The sequence below is a fragment of the Lagopus leucura genome, unplaced genomic scaffold (assembly GCF_019238085.1).
Source record: "Lagopus leucura isolate 7727_CA_CO unplaced genomic scaffold, USGS_WTPT01 Super-Scaffold_100004, whole genome shotgun sequence".
Taxonomy (NCBI): domain Eukaryota; kingdom Metazoa; phylum Chordata; class Aves; order Galliformes; family Phasianidae; genus Lagopus; species Lagopus leucura.
In genome coordinates this window covers 61,287,396-61,301,447 of record NW_024962264.1, presented here as the reverse complement: position 1 = coordinate 61,301,447, position 14,052 = coordinate 61,287,396, and the positions used below count along the sequence as shown (strand labels likewise).

General features: G+C 38.8%; 1 protein-coding gene across 2 annotated transcripts in view; it reads left to right on the top strand.

The window, feature by feature from the left end:
* The window catches only part of RGS12 (regulator of G protein signaling 12), an 86,268-nt gene that overhangs the window by 26,993 nt on the left and 45,223 nt on the right, over positions 1-14,052 (top strand). The window lies entirely within an intron of this gene.

The following is a 14,052-nucleotide window of genomic DNA, read 5'->3' as shown; positions in this document are numbered from 1 at the left end:
CCCCCATGGTTAGCATTGCTTTTCCCAACAGGCAGATTGGATGCAATCCACCTGATTGATAGGAGGCTGGGAGAGCTTGGTGGTATGGTAGAAAGCACCAGCTATCTTTGGAACTACAGAAGAGCTCAGGCATTTTTTATTTGACTGCTACAGATATAGCCAGCATGGCTCTAGGTTACCGTCATCTCATTCTGATGCGCGTATTATCCTTTAGAATTTGTTTTAACACCATTCTCAGGGCTTGTTAAACATTTCCAAGAATATGAATTTCAACGTTTCATTCTCTGGCTGCTCTGTTAAGTACTTCAGACTCTTTTCAGAATACTCTGGAGCATCTGCTTCAGACTTTAGCACTTCTTATAAGGTATGTTAGTTACACTCATTGCTACTCCCCAAAGGAGGACAAAATAATATTAGCAATACACGTTTTTTTTCCCCTCACATACTGTGCACTGGCATTTATGTTAAACCTTTCAGGACATTTTATACTATATAGTAATTTTGAAACATTTGCTGTAAGTTTTTCTTATGTGTATAAAATGTACCGTGGAAACTTCTTATGTTCTTCATACTTTATACATTTGTGAAATATCTAACTGAGGTGGCTTTGTCAACAGATGAGCACAAGCTGTGTGTATCTTCTTGGTTCTTGTGAATTGAAGGTGCTTATTTGTAAATACATTCCAGAATGTGAAACTGTGATTTTGCAGACACTGAGAACATTGAGACTTGTTTTCTGTTGGTAAAGTGATCATACTTGGGTAATTCTACGTTTTTCTCTTTTCTACAGTTTTGAGTTAATTTCTTTATTTCAAATCTTGGAGAAATTTGTCTTGAATTGCACATAAGAAAACAAGTAGTCAGAGAGTGTGATGAGAGCTGAATCTCATCTGTGTTTGCACTGTGATGTGCATGCAGCAGTGCTCATCCTGCTGCCTGACAAGAAATGAACAGAGTTGTCTGGGATGGATTCCATAGAGAATGTGGATAGAGAGTTGGCACTGCATGCAGAAATATCTCCTGCAGGAATGAATTGTCTGACCCTACAACTCAAGCAGTGCCTGAGCTTTATTACCTCTGGGCTTGGCTCCCCAGCCCATTTCTGTCACGGAATCATAGGCAGTATGTGCTTTCGGGGACTAGACTAGAGCTTGTATTCTGCTTGCATCCTCTGATGTCAGGTCTTACTTCTTGCCAGTAGCCAGTACCACCATTCTTAAGATTTTTTATGGAGTGGATGCTGGTGAATTCATAAGCTGTCTATATCTCTAATGGACTCACTGTGAGGTTCAGCATGGATAAACAATTTAAGGTAACTGCCTTATCTCAACCACGTAAGGTATCAGAGCTTATTTTGGCTCCGTCCGCTTGGTTCCATTTTGTCTGAGTAGCAACATAACAATCAGCAGTAGGTGGGCAGGCTCTTGGGGGTGTCTTTTGCCATCACCTCTGGTACCTGGCCTTCTTTTCAGTGGTTTAGTGGGGAAATATTGGTGGTAATTGCACAGTTGAACTGGATGATCTTGGAGGTCTTTTCCAGCTTTGGTGATGGTATGATTCTGTGAGTGTGTTTACTCTCCTGGCTCTAATTTATGAGGTATTTTAACCCCTTGACATTAAGGCAGAAAAATAGGTTTCAGCACTGAGATCTGTTATTGAAATCCAGAATGCTTTGTTGCTTAAGGATAACCTTTGCTTCAGTTTCTAATGTTACATTTGTTGATTCAAGAACATCTTTTAAGGCTCCTCCCAAGAAGGTCAGCAGTGAGGCGAAGTTACTCAAATTAATAAGGACAAGAACAGTCTCTGAAGATGTGAGCAGACTGCGTTTGTAAGACTGCATGCCTGAACAACAAAATGGCAGATGAAAATGTATGTAGATACATGCAAAGCAATGCAAATGAGGTAAAATCGCCCTAGCTTCATATATCAAATGGCATCTACGTCTCTTAGCTGCTTCAGAAGTGTGGTCTTTGCATTATAAGGGACAGTTGTATGAAAATATCGGCTCTGTACACAGTCAATAAACCAAAAGATCCAGTGTTGTGAATTACTGGGGAAGTATCAGAGGAAAATGAACCACATTTTCCATACACATGAGCCATACGCTCTATGGTGTAAATACTGTGATATGGTCACACTTTTTTGCCAATTTAAAAATTGTGTTCTGGTTTCTTTATTTCAAAACTTTATAGAGTATTAGAAGTGGAAATGTTTCAGGAAGGTGTAATGAGTACAGAATTGTGGGTGGCATACAAGAAACAAATGGGATTGACTGCTTGCAGCCTTCTTCAGCACCATTAATTGTGGGTAGCTGAAGCCAGGAGCAAAACAAACCAAGGAACTGTTCATGCAGCAGGTGAGGAGGTTTGTGGAACGTCTTGCCACTGAGTGCTGTGGATGCAAGAAATATGCATGTCCTTGGGGAAAATGGACAAATATTTGGAAAAGAGACCTACTGGGTATTATAAAGGAGACAAGCCACACCAGGTTCAGGAAATCTGAACTAAAAGTACCTGAAGTCTGGGAGAATGTAGTCAAGAAATATCTCTTGGTCTGTGCTACTTGTCACTGTGCATCCATCTGTGGCTGCTCTTGGAAATTGAATATTGCATTTGGTAAACACATGCTTGAAACTGATGGGGCAATTTCTAGATTGCCATCTTCAGGAATGGACATTGCTTCTTTAAGTCTGGGATTGTGGATTGTTCTTGAGGTACAGAAAGCTGTGTCACCTTTCAGGTGGTGTAACCCTGTTGTTTGTGAAGGGGAGGACTCACTGATGGAGCATCATTTGCCAGTGCAGCATAACTGCAGTGGGCTCTGGGAGCACACACTGCTGTATTACAACTCTTTGCAGCATCTGCTTTCTGCGGGAGAGAGCTCTAACAGCTTTCCTGCTGCAGAATGCATTGCTCATGTAATTTCTGGAGGGAATAAGGAGCCAGGTGACTGCTTTGATTCGTGTTACTGCCCTTCCTCTGCTGCACTTTGTCACCTTCTGTGTCACTGTCACGTCACATGCTAATGGGGATGAGGAAGGATTTTTGTCTCTGAGGTTTGGTTAGTGTTATTGAAGGAGTTAAAGTCTTACGGAATGAACTGAATTGGCATTTCCAGAATATAGCCACAGAATAGATATGGTGCAAATGAGAGTACTGTACCCTTCTGTGAATTGATTCTGATTGCATTTACTGCTTGAACTGCTGGGATTTTGGCTAATTTCCACTGTCCTCGTGGATTCATCAGTCCAGTGAAGTTTAAAGAAAAGGAATCACCTGTGGAGCTCCTTCCAGATGAGCTGCTGAGCTTTACTTAATATTAGTTTATCAAAACATTTAATCTGTTCTTTTGAAACTCAAAAAACAAAAAACAAAAAACAAACAAAAAAAAAGAAAAATCCTATTTTCTACTTCTGTTTAGATCAGGGTACTCTAAAAGCATAGTATTAAGCATGATTTGTTGGCCAGAAAGTGTGTGCAGTTCTTTCTGAAGGCACACAGTTATTGCTGGCTTGTCTGGAGAGTAGGTGTGGTATTGAAGAGGATGAGAACTGTGTTTTGTTCAGAAACAGAGCTGTGTAAGTGGCAGTGCCCTGCTTACTCAGAGCAACATGGAGCATTTGGGTAGGGTGAGTTACATTGCGAAACGGGCATGCATGTGATTGTAATCATACAGAGACATGCACTTACATGCTGGAAACTGGAAGAAAATTGCTGCACGTCTTACAAGTTTAACTGTTCTTCTTTAAGAGAAAAAATAATTTTAGATGATATTTTGAGTGTTTTTAATAGGGATTGATTCATTCAGTTCATTTGGAAAATTTACTCATCAAAGGGGAATGTATTAAAATTGAAGATAATTTGGAGACGAAAATTAGGTTTACTCAATGCTTAAACAAGTTTGGGCAAATGTTAGGGACCGAATCCTCTAGGCCTTTTCCGAATGCATTTTACATTAGCAATCTCCTCAGTAGCACGCTGTTGCCTTTTGAGAAGCTTTCTTGTTCCATAGGACCTGCCTAAACAACATGCTAAAAGCTGCCTGTGCCCCTGGATGAGAAGATACAGAACTCGTGCTGAGGGCGGAGAATGTGCTGGGGAGGAGGAGAATGGGAGAGGTGTTGATAGGGCAACACACAGAGAAGCCTCATTTTATGACTGGACTCTGGAAGAAGTAAATATGTGTTCAGAAAGAGCTAAATAATAAAGTTGAAGGGACTTTTTCTTAACGATGAACTATTAAACTATTTATACATGGAGAAAACTTTTACTGATAGTCAAGTGTCTGTAAGTATAAAGTTTTGTTTATCTAAAGAGAACAGAAAACAGGAATATGGTTTAATGAGTAGCCTTCTGAGCTAAGAAATCTTGCAGTGAAATACGATAAATTATGCTTCTAAGGAGTCAATGAGTTTTTAAAGAGACAAAGTTTGTAAGTATAAGTATTTAAGTTAACTTCCTATATAGCCTCTATTATAAAATTAAGAATATACCATTTTTATAGCCATGTTTTAAGTGACATTATATTGTTTTTACCATGTGGAGTGAATATACTGTGTATTCAGGTATTTCTTTGATTAAGTTTTTAATAAATCTGTTGTTTAATTTTCACTATGCTTGTACATGTGTTTCTAGAAAGTCAGAATGTTGTGTGAGAGCTTTGTTACCTTCTCATCGTTACGGTGGGTTTTTAAGGTGTGCAGCTAAACTGATTTCTTTCCATCTGGATTTTTATCCAATAAAACAGAATCCAGATGGTGTGAGTTATTAAACTAAATGAAAAGTATATATCGAATAGAGATTTTTTGAGTTGTAGACCCTCCAGCTCAGTTTTTATCTTTTTATTGCTTAGACACCATATTCTGTGAGTTACAGTCCTAGATGGAATATCAAAGATGTGTATGAACTGTTTAATTAAAAATAAGTTGTTTCCCCATTTGGTTTTGCGTTGATTTCCCCAAATGTATTGACTCTTCAAGGCTCTGTCTGTAGTAGTAGGAAATTGAGAAGCAACTTAATGTGTCTTAGTGATCTGTCACTTAATCATATCCTCCTTATTATGTGATTTAACTTTAATTTACTATTAGGCTGCAAATTCAGCTTCCATCCGGATGCTCAAGTTATGCATGCTATTGCTGCATGTTTGCTTTAGTGGAGGAAGTACAGATGTCTTAAGCTGCTGTTGAAGGAAAGGAAAGAAATGGTGATGTTTGTTTCAAAAAGGACTGTGAGAAAGTGTATGTTTTATTATCTGTTTACAGTCAGGCTCTGCAGAATTGTATTTCAGAGTGTAAAATACAACTTGCAGAACCAACTCCTTATTTTTGCGGGAGATTTTGGGATGACAGATCTTCCCTAGCAGCTTGAGGTGTGTACATTGGGCTCGGAATGGCATTGGACAGCAGGGGGCACTCAGAACAGCCGTTTGCATCCAGTCCGTGCTGAATTTATTGTATTATTGGAAGCCTTGCTTCTATTTCGGTTATTTATAAACGAATGCATTCCAAATAGCTTGAAAATGTTTTTTCTTAATATAATCCTGGAATACGAAGGACTTTCATCTTTAAAACTGATAGAAGGAAACCACATTCCTGTAAACATGAGAATCTTCCCGCTTTTAATTATTAGCACTTATACGGTCTGTTTACTGCTGAGTAGCTGACAAATCCTCTGCAAAAATACATCCGGACAAATTATAGAAATTTTGGAGAATTAGGAAAACATCTGTTCTACAGGACAGTTTGCTTATTTTGTAGATAGGTTGCAATTCTGCTTTCAGAAACTCACTGCGGTGAGCTAAGTTGTGTTGTTAACAATTCTTTTGCCGGGCTTTTCATACAGGTATTTTATTTAACGTGGGACAAACAAAAAAAAAAAAAAAAAAGGGAAAAAAAACCTTGAGATTTGAGATTTTTGAGGATCATTCTGCCAATGTTAGATATACTTTAGGAATTTGCATTACCAAGAGTTCATCCAGAGAATTACCTCTCTCTAGTTGCCTTGCATTTTTTTGTGTGTGTGTTTGTGTTCTTTCTTTTAGTAGTAATGGATATTTTAAATCCTATTCGTCTTTTGACAAGTTAAAACTTATCCAGGCTTCCTGCCATTCTGTCTTTCTCTTGAGCCTTTTCTTCTGTGAAAACAAGAGCACAAAAGAAAATAAGAGCAGAAAGTAGAGGAAGGGTGGAAGAGAAGAACAGATCAGCCATATCTGGGGCTGCTACCCCTTCCCACAGTTTAGCTTCTGAACAGATGGATGTGGGTTTACGAATGTCGCCTTTGGTAAATCTGAATAGGTTTTTTAAGGCTCTTGTGCCATCATTTAACACTTTCCATTAATAGCTTTGCAAATTAGAATTCCTTCTGCTTTGGACCTTTGAACTCAGAGTTGTCTGCCTGGTTTTCAATCTGGCAGCTACAAAAATAATCTGTGAAAATACAGAGGGAAATGAATATTTTTTTCCAGGGCTTTCAGATTCACATAGCATTTCATTGCCATTATCGTTAACTGATGTCATCTAATTGGCAGAGTTCATCTTCAGCGCTAGTAGAGTCGCTGCATGTAAAAATGTGGACATGCGGTGCGCAGTTCAGGACATAAAATCAACAACTGTAGAGGGCTGTAAATGGAGGGATTATTGGCTTTGTAACACCAAGTGCAGGAGCGTAGGATGTGCAGATCATTGCCCACACACGGTGCTCCCAGCCCTGTGCCACCATGGGGTTCTGGTGCAGTGCTGACCCTGATGCTGCATTTAATTCCTCACGTGTGATTCTCCTTCTCACCCCAATCATTCTCATGTTTTTGTGGGTAAGAACCACACCTGGCAAAACCGTGCTGGGACATTTGGGTTTTGTAGGAGATTCCTGTAGGACTTAGGACTAAACACTGTCAATTAAAATCCTGTTCTGTGATGCCCCAAGGGGATGTTTGCAGGACAGCTCTCCAGGCCTTTCTGACCCCTCTGTGCTTTTTACATATCTCATGTGAGGATTACTGCGCAGGTGCTTGCTGCCTATGTGTAATGTCAGTACGATCTGGTTGTTGAAGGTACTGACAATGAAAATACACTCTCGAGCCTACTTGCTCTAGTGTCAAGCAGCATGCAGCATTTAAACAGCTCAATTTGGCCTGTTTTCATTATAAAATTATAATTTTTAACAGTTATTTAAGCAGTAAAACTGTTCTACTCTGAAAAATCTCCTAAGGAATTTGCTTCGTAAGTCCAAAAATAATATTATATTTTATAGAATATATTCCTTCCTATCAACCTCCCCATTTGTTTCTGTTGCATTTCGTGATGGTATTAAACTCTTGTGGAAGGCAGCATTTTGAGATGCAGCAGTGTGCCTATTGAGATTCATAATCACTCATAAAATGAACTTTGTCCATGGCACCAAATTATTGTCTCAAGAATCCTGTTAAATCACGATTCCTCTATTTTCATCAGTAATTAGCTTGAATTTCTTCCCTGCTCACTCTGAATTAAGTCTGTAAGGTTGAGTTGCTCTGTTAGCTAAGAGTGCCCATGCTGAATTGTTGAAACATCTTTTTGCCTCTCTTTGTATCAGTTCAGGGTAAAATTTCCCATCTTCGTATTTAATTTATACTAAGGCTGCTCCAGAAGTAATGCCTCCTACTTTATGATATTGGCCCATGACATCAGAGGTGGGTGCTGAAGGGATGGTAGTAGAGGTTGAACTTTCCCACCAATATTCACAGCGATGTGTTGTTGCTGTGTGACAGATGGCAGCAGAGGGGCACTCTGACAAAATGACGTCTGACGTGGAAGTGCATGTGAGAGAAAGGTGTGGCGCTGAATTCTTCCACGTAGAAAAAATGACACCTGTTGATACTCATAGGCACTTGCTGAGCATTTATGGAGACCAGACAGTGGATGTGAGGTGGAGGGTGATGCACTTCAGCAGTGACTGCAGTTGTCAGCTCCACTGGAACAGACTTTTATGAGTGCAGCATGCAGGCTCTTTATCATCACCAGTGAAAATTCCTAGCTAATGATGGTGACTGTGTTGAGAAAAAATGTTTTTTGTAGCTGAGAATTTGCTGTATCCAATTGTGTTATTGTGCTCTTTATAGCTTCTGCCATTTTCAGGGAAATAAATAGGCGGCAATACTTTCGGAGCGGGCTACAGATTAGGGGAACTGGGACTGGATGGATGTGGGGGATCCCACGTGCTACACTGAAAAGGGAGCAGGTCGCTCTTTCTTAAAGTACTGCTTGTAAGTCCATCATGTCAGGACATCCCCAAAGCATAAAAACAGTAAAAATGCTCACTAACTATTTTCAATTTGTAATTCTGGTTTTTGTTTTTAGCAAAACTTCTATTCTGGTTGCTTCAAAAGCAACAAACAGTGCTCCAGGTACTACCGCTATTTACTTCAGAACAGCAACAAACTTCATGACATTCTGCTCTTTCCATATACAGTCTCTTGAAACCACTACTACCACAGGCAAGTGAAGAGCACTTCCCTCTTGCATGACAAGCAGCTGATTTTGCTCTCTGTTCCTAGGGCGCTGTGCACAGAGCTGCCTTGACATCAGGAAAGCACAGGCTGGGGTAGCAAAGAGGGAAGGGAGAGTATCAGTTGGTTTCTGCAAGGAGGATTCTGTCTTTAGGGACAAGGGGCTGCACCTAGCTTTAGCTGAGTCTGCCAAGTTTCCTTGTGCTGTGGATTTTTACCTGCGATTTACAGTGTTAACTGCTGAAAAATTGAGCAGAAGAGACCGTTCAAGGTCTTACTTTAATCTGGCTTGCATGAGGTAAACCTCTGAAAATAGGGGTTTACGATGTAAATGTTTCTATAACTAGTGTTATGGCGATTAACTATTGTTTTGCTGGAAACTGCTTTGGAAATCTGTTTTACTGAGCACAGGACCATCGCACGTTCAACTTATAGGAAGCGCTTTAAAATACAATTGTCTTGATTTATATAAAACGATCTAGCGTTTCTCAGGAGAGATAATTGAGATCTAATCTGAATCCCTGACGAACCACAGCTTCCTGCATTGGCCTGTTGCTATGGGTAACATAAAGGGAGTAAAATAGAACTTCATACGAAATGCCTTTAAACTTTACTGGCATGTACAGGCATGGAATAGGGCTGGATTTTTTAGCTTAATCTTTGCAAAGCCGATTTGCTAAGGAAATGCTTTTTCCATATTAAGTGAAGATGAATTTAGGAAGAGTACTGTTAGGAAAAATAACTGCTGTTTCTTATGAAGAGCGGGTAAGTGATATGAATTATATTTAGCTAAGGCATGGCATCGTTGCAGTGAGAAATTAGAAGAAGCTATTGTTATTGGCAAGAAAACCGAGAAGAATGTTATCAGCTCGAGCATGCTTTTTGTTTTGCCTTACAGCTTTGTTACTTTAAAGTACTGGAGTTAAAACTCCTTCCTAAATGCAGACATTTGATTTTATTGTCATAGAAGAGTAAAGGGAAACCTTATTGTACCAGCTAACAGTCGCATTTGGAGGTGTATTTATGAACTGTGCCCAGGACATTTAAAGATAAAAGATAATTAAGTTGATAATCTGTGCCTATTCTTTTCAATTCTGTGCAGTGTATTTTGTGCGTGCTTTCTGTGCCAGTGTGTCAATATTATATGTGTAGGTAAAACTGTATATATGTTTATATCTTGATCAAAATAATTTTACGGATGGCTTGGCATTTAAGCCACTGTGTTTATATGTAATAAGATTGGCTTTGTTTGGGGTAGAAAAGTAGAACATTTTTTTCCTAAAGGAATTCCAAATGTCACATCGTGTACTGTTCAGATGTCATTTCTGTAGATCCAAATGTGCAATAGTATTTTTTTTTCTTGAGAATTCTTACATCTGTAATACTTTTGTATTAGCTATTATAAATGCCCTTCTTTCATGAAAGACAGTCGAAGAGACAAATTATGTAAGAGTTCTCCTTCAAAAGACATTGTGAAGGGGCTTCATTTTCATAAAATTCTATATCATTACATTAATTGCAGTAACATTTTCAACTGAGAATAAAAATGATATCACACAATGTTTAGGTAAGATATATATGTGAGATATTTATTGGATGGAAAATGTATGAGTAATCTATAAGTAATATGGCTTTGTCTTTGATTTCGAACATTAGGACAATATTAACTACATTTTGAGGCATGATTCCCCTCCCAGAGATCATCAGAGGTCATGGCATTTGCACAATGTTAATGCTATAGTGCATTTAAAAGGATAAAAATACACATATGCAGTGCAAGTCCTGGAGTAGTTCGCCTTGAGATCTAGGAACCAGCTCGTAATTCCTTACTTGGCAGAAAGAGAAGTTGCCTTGGGTGATTTAATGAGGGGTTTGAACAAACCTGGATGCAAGCAGGCAGCTGGCTGAGTGATAGGCTCTCCAGAACTAAGTGACAAACTGTTTGAAAGTTGGCTGCTCTTACGGAGTCTGTAAACCTTCAGTGCTTCATCTCCTAAAGAGCACAGTGAGTTTCTCAAACTTATTTTGTGTTTTGAACTCATATGAGAAAATCGGTTTAGAAGGTTGATGGAGCTAGGTAAGCTATTCCAAGCTGAAAAGCTAAATTAGAGGGGGCTTCAGAAAAGATTGTGAGTGTAGTACTGTAATCAGTAACTCTCACAGATTCCAAATGCAGCAGGCAGGGAACTCTTTGAATGCTGCAAGATGCCACTGCCTGTATTGAAAGTAGGAGTGCTGTAGAAAGGGCAGAGAGAGGTCACTTCTAATCCTCTTTTCTTTGAATATTTCTGGATACTCAGGAAAGAAATAGATATTTCTGTTCAGTCTGCTTTTGTCATCGCTGTAGTAGAATAAAGCAGTATTTTTTTGCTCTGCTTGTAGATTTCATCCCTGTGCGTCTCAGGAATAGTTTGAAATACATGAGGAAGACACTCACTCACATTCTATTAAAGGAGATGATTTCATATTGCTCCATTTTATTGTTAAGGCCTGGCATTTCCTAGGATGTGTCACCCCTCCCAGTACCCTCATCGTTCCCTTTGTTCTCCTGGAGCACTTGAGCATGACTATCGACTTGAGTGACAAATCTTGAGAAGGTGAAAAAGGGCATCTGGCGATGAGCTACCTGCAGAATATTTGCACACAGGTTTATTTTTCTAAGTAGTGTCTGAGGTATGGAAGGAATATGTTTTGCTTCTCTGCACCATGGTTTTATGGCAGACTTTGACGGTAATTAGTTAATTACCTGATCCATGTAAAAGGGGATGTTCCTTGGATCCCTGTGGATTTCCTGGATGAGAGTTTGTGCCAAGGGACAGATGCCATCAAACTGGCATTATGCACCCATCTGGCAGGCTGCGGACCACGAAAGCTACAGGCTGCATCACCCTTTAAAATTGCTTTCTCCTTTATGGCCTCTCTGCATTTCTTCCCTGTTGTGGGCGCGAGATAGCATGTAGTTTTCTCCCTGCTAATTATTGTAAGCTTATCCTCCTTCAGATGTATTGCAAGCAGATCCTGAACCTGACATTAAAAACCTGATTTTTCCACCTACCAAATAGAGGTGATACAAAGAGAAATTTTACATGCTTTTTTCTTAATCAGAAGTTTATACTATCTAGCATGTGCTGAAACATTTGCCACCTTCAGAGACATAAAGCATCTTCTGTGGTGTATGATATCTGCTTGGGAAGCTGTTGCTCAGCTTGTTGCCCTGGCACAGAGCTCCTCACCTGGATCACAGGGATCAAGACCTTGCCCTGAAGTCTAGGGGAGAGTTCACATCCTCCTCCTTTGGTGTCTGTACACCTGAGCAGCTCATCCAGCTGGAGGAGCAAGCACAACTTCTGGCAGGAGAGATACTGAGAGATATTATATTTCTTCTAAACTTAGTTTAAAAATCTTGGTATTTATACTCCTGGCACGTACCATCGGGATATACCATGGGCTTTTTCCTCAACCAGTCTGACACTTTGAAGAACTAATTTCAGTTCTTATCTGGTTGTGAGAGATTTGAGGGTTGATTACAATTCAGATTTTATCTCTGAGTGATAGTTCATATGTACACTGACAAATTGTATGCAGGTATGTCCTGTCATTTGGAACGAAGACTTTTTAACCTTCCTAACGTCCCTTTACACATCTTGTCTTTCCTCATCTTTCAGAAATGGTCATGTACGTGAACCATATAGTTTTGTAGCTTTTTACAAGCTGTGTTTTCTAACAGGCAGTTCTTAATAGGTGAGTGTTAGGTTTCATCCGAAAATTAGCTTTCATATCTATAGTAGGTGAAATTTTGCCCTGAAGAGCCTGCTAAGCACGAGCACTGAAGAATGAAAACCAACCCCCATCACATACTGAATTTTTAAAATGAGGTCATCATAGTATTTAAAAAAAAATCTGGTCTTGCAACTTACACTTGTGGACAAATCTAGACAAGTTCCAGCTGAACAGTTTAGAAGAGAAACTGCTTTGTCTAAATGTGAACAGTATGCAGTTTCTGACAGTTTTAAATTAAGATTTCTAAGCATCCAAAGTAAGTATGAAGTTTTCAACCTGTTTTTGTTAAATTAGCTGAATTAATTTCATAAACACAGGTGAATGTAAAGAAACGTTCTTATAATAATTCTTGTTCTGTGATCTAAAAATGTAAAGTGATAATGGTTAAGAATTGCTGAATAATGCTAGGGGCATATTTCTTAAGAAAACTGCTATGCTTTTGGTATATATAGAGGCCAGAGGGAATACAAACTGTCTTATTAGCACAGAAAAAGGTACTTGATGTTTAGGGAAGAAATTCTGTTTATTCCTGTAGGAGCAATTTTTTGGAGTATTAATAAATCCCTACTGAGAGAGATTTTAAGATATTGATTCATGACATTTAAGATAAACATTTCAAAACACTAAAGCCAATCTGTGGTGTGCAGAAGGCTCAGGGCCTTAAATTAGGCCAAATGGATCGAGGTAAAATTCATTCATCTCCATTATTGTCCATAGAACTTAATTAAGTGGTACCATTCCAGTAATTTTTGAGTTTCTGTGCTAATTTTTTTCTGTGCACTTATTTTTTTCCAAAAGCATTGTAAATATTCTCTTTACTATAATGAGAACCCTATAAATTTTACTTTTTACCTTTCACAAACACGGGGAAGAATCATACTTGATGTTTTTATCTACATTCATGGAAGCTGCCAAAGTAAATAACCATTTCCAAAACATATGTATTTTGAAAGATTTTTTCCCTGTCTTTTCTGCAAAGTGATACTGCTGCTTACCTTAAGTCATCCTTTTCTTCATTGCTCAAGAAAAAAAATTGGAATTTTTTGTTCATCAGCTATTCTGTACGGTATGTGGATAGAGGCAGTCATATTTATAATAGAATCCAGTAATGTAAGTTAAATTTTCTACATAAATTAAGTTACAGCTTCTGAATGTATAACATGTTTGCAAGGCTGTACCCAAAACATGAGTGCTTTTTAGATATCTGGATACACCTTTATAATGTTATTATGCTTCACAGATTCAGAAGCATTTCTGTGTAATTGAACAAGAACTGTCTTTTTAAAATGCATTTGTGTTCATCTGAACTGACGCTCTAGCAGTGATGCCAGTTACAGATCAGTTTGCGCATTGGAAATTCCAGAATACATGTATTAAAAACTAAATCAGATCCTCTGCTGTTCATGGGAGTGATGGAGCTGCAGCACTGTTCTTTAGATGCTGTCAGCAGCAGTATGAAATTCCGTCACGAAATGCAGAATAAAAGATAAAGAGCAGAGAAGAAACGATTATTCTAAAGATTACTGAGGGTTTCTGTGTATTCTGAGGGGGAGAGAGAGTGTTTGTTCTGAGATCGGTAAAGTCAGACAGATTATGGATAGATGGCCTTTCTCCTGAGCTGTGTTTATATGCCTGCTTTTTTCTTCTGCGTGTTTTCCGTCTTGGAAATGTTGCAGATACATAGGGCATTCTTTCCTAGCTCTTTAAGCAGCAGTACAAAATAGGAGAGTTGGTTTGTAATCATTTAGGAAGTTATTTAAAGGCTCAAGGACACTCTAAATAACC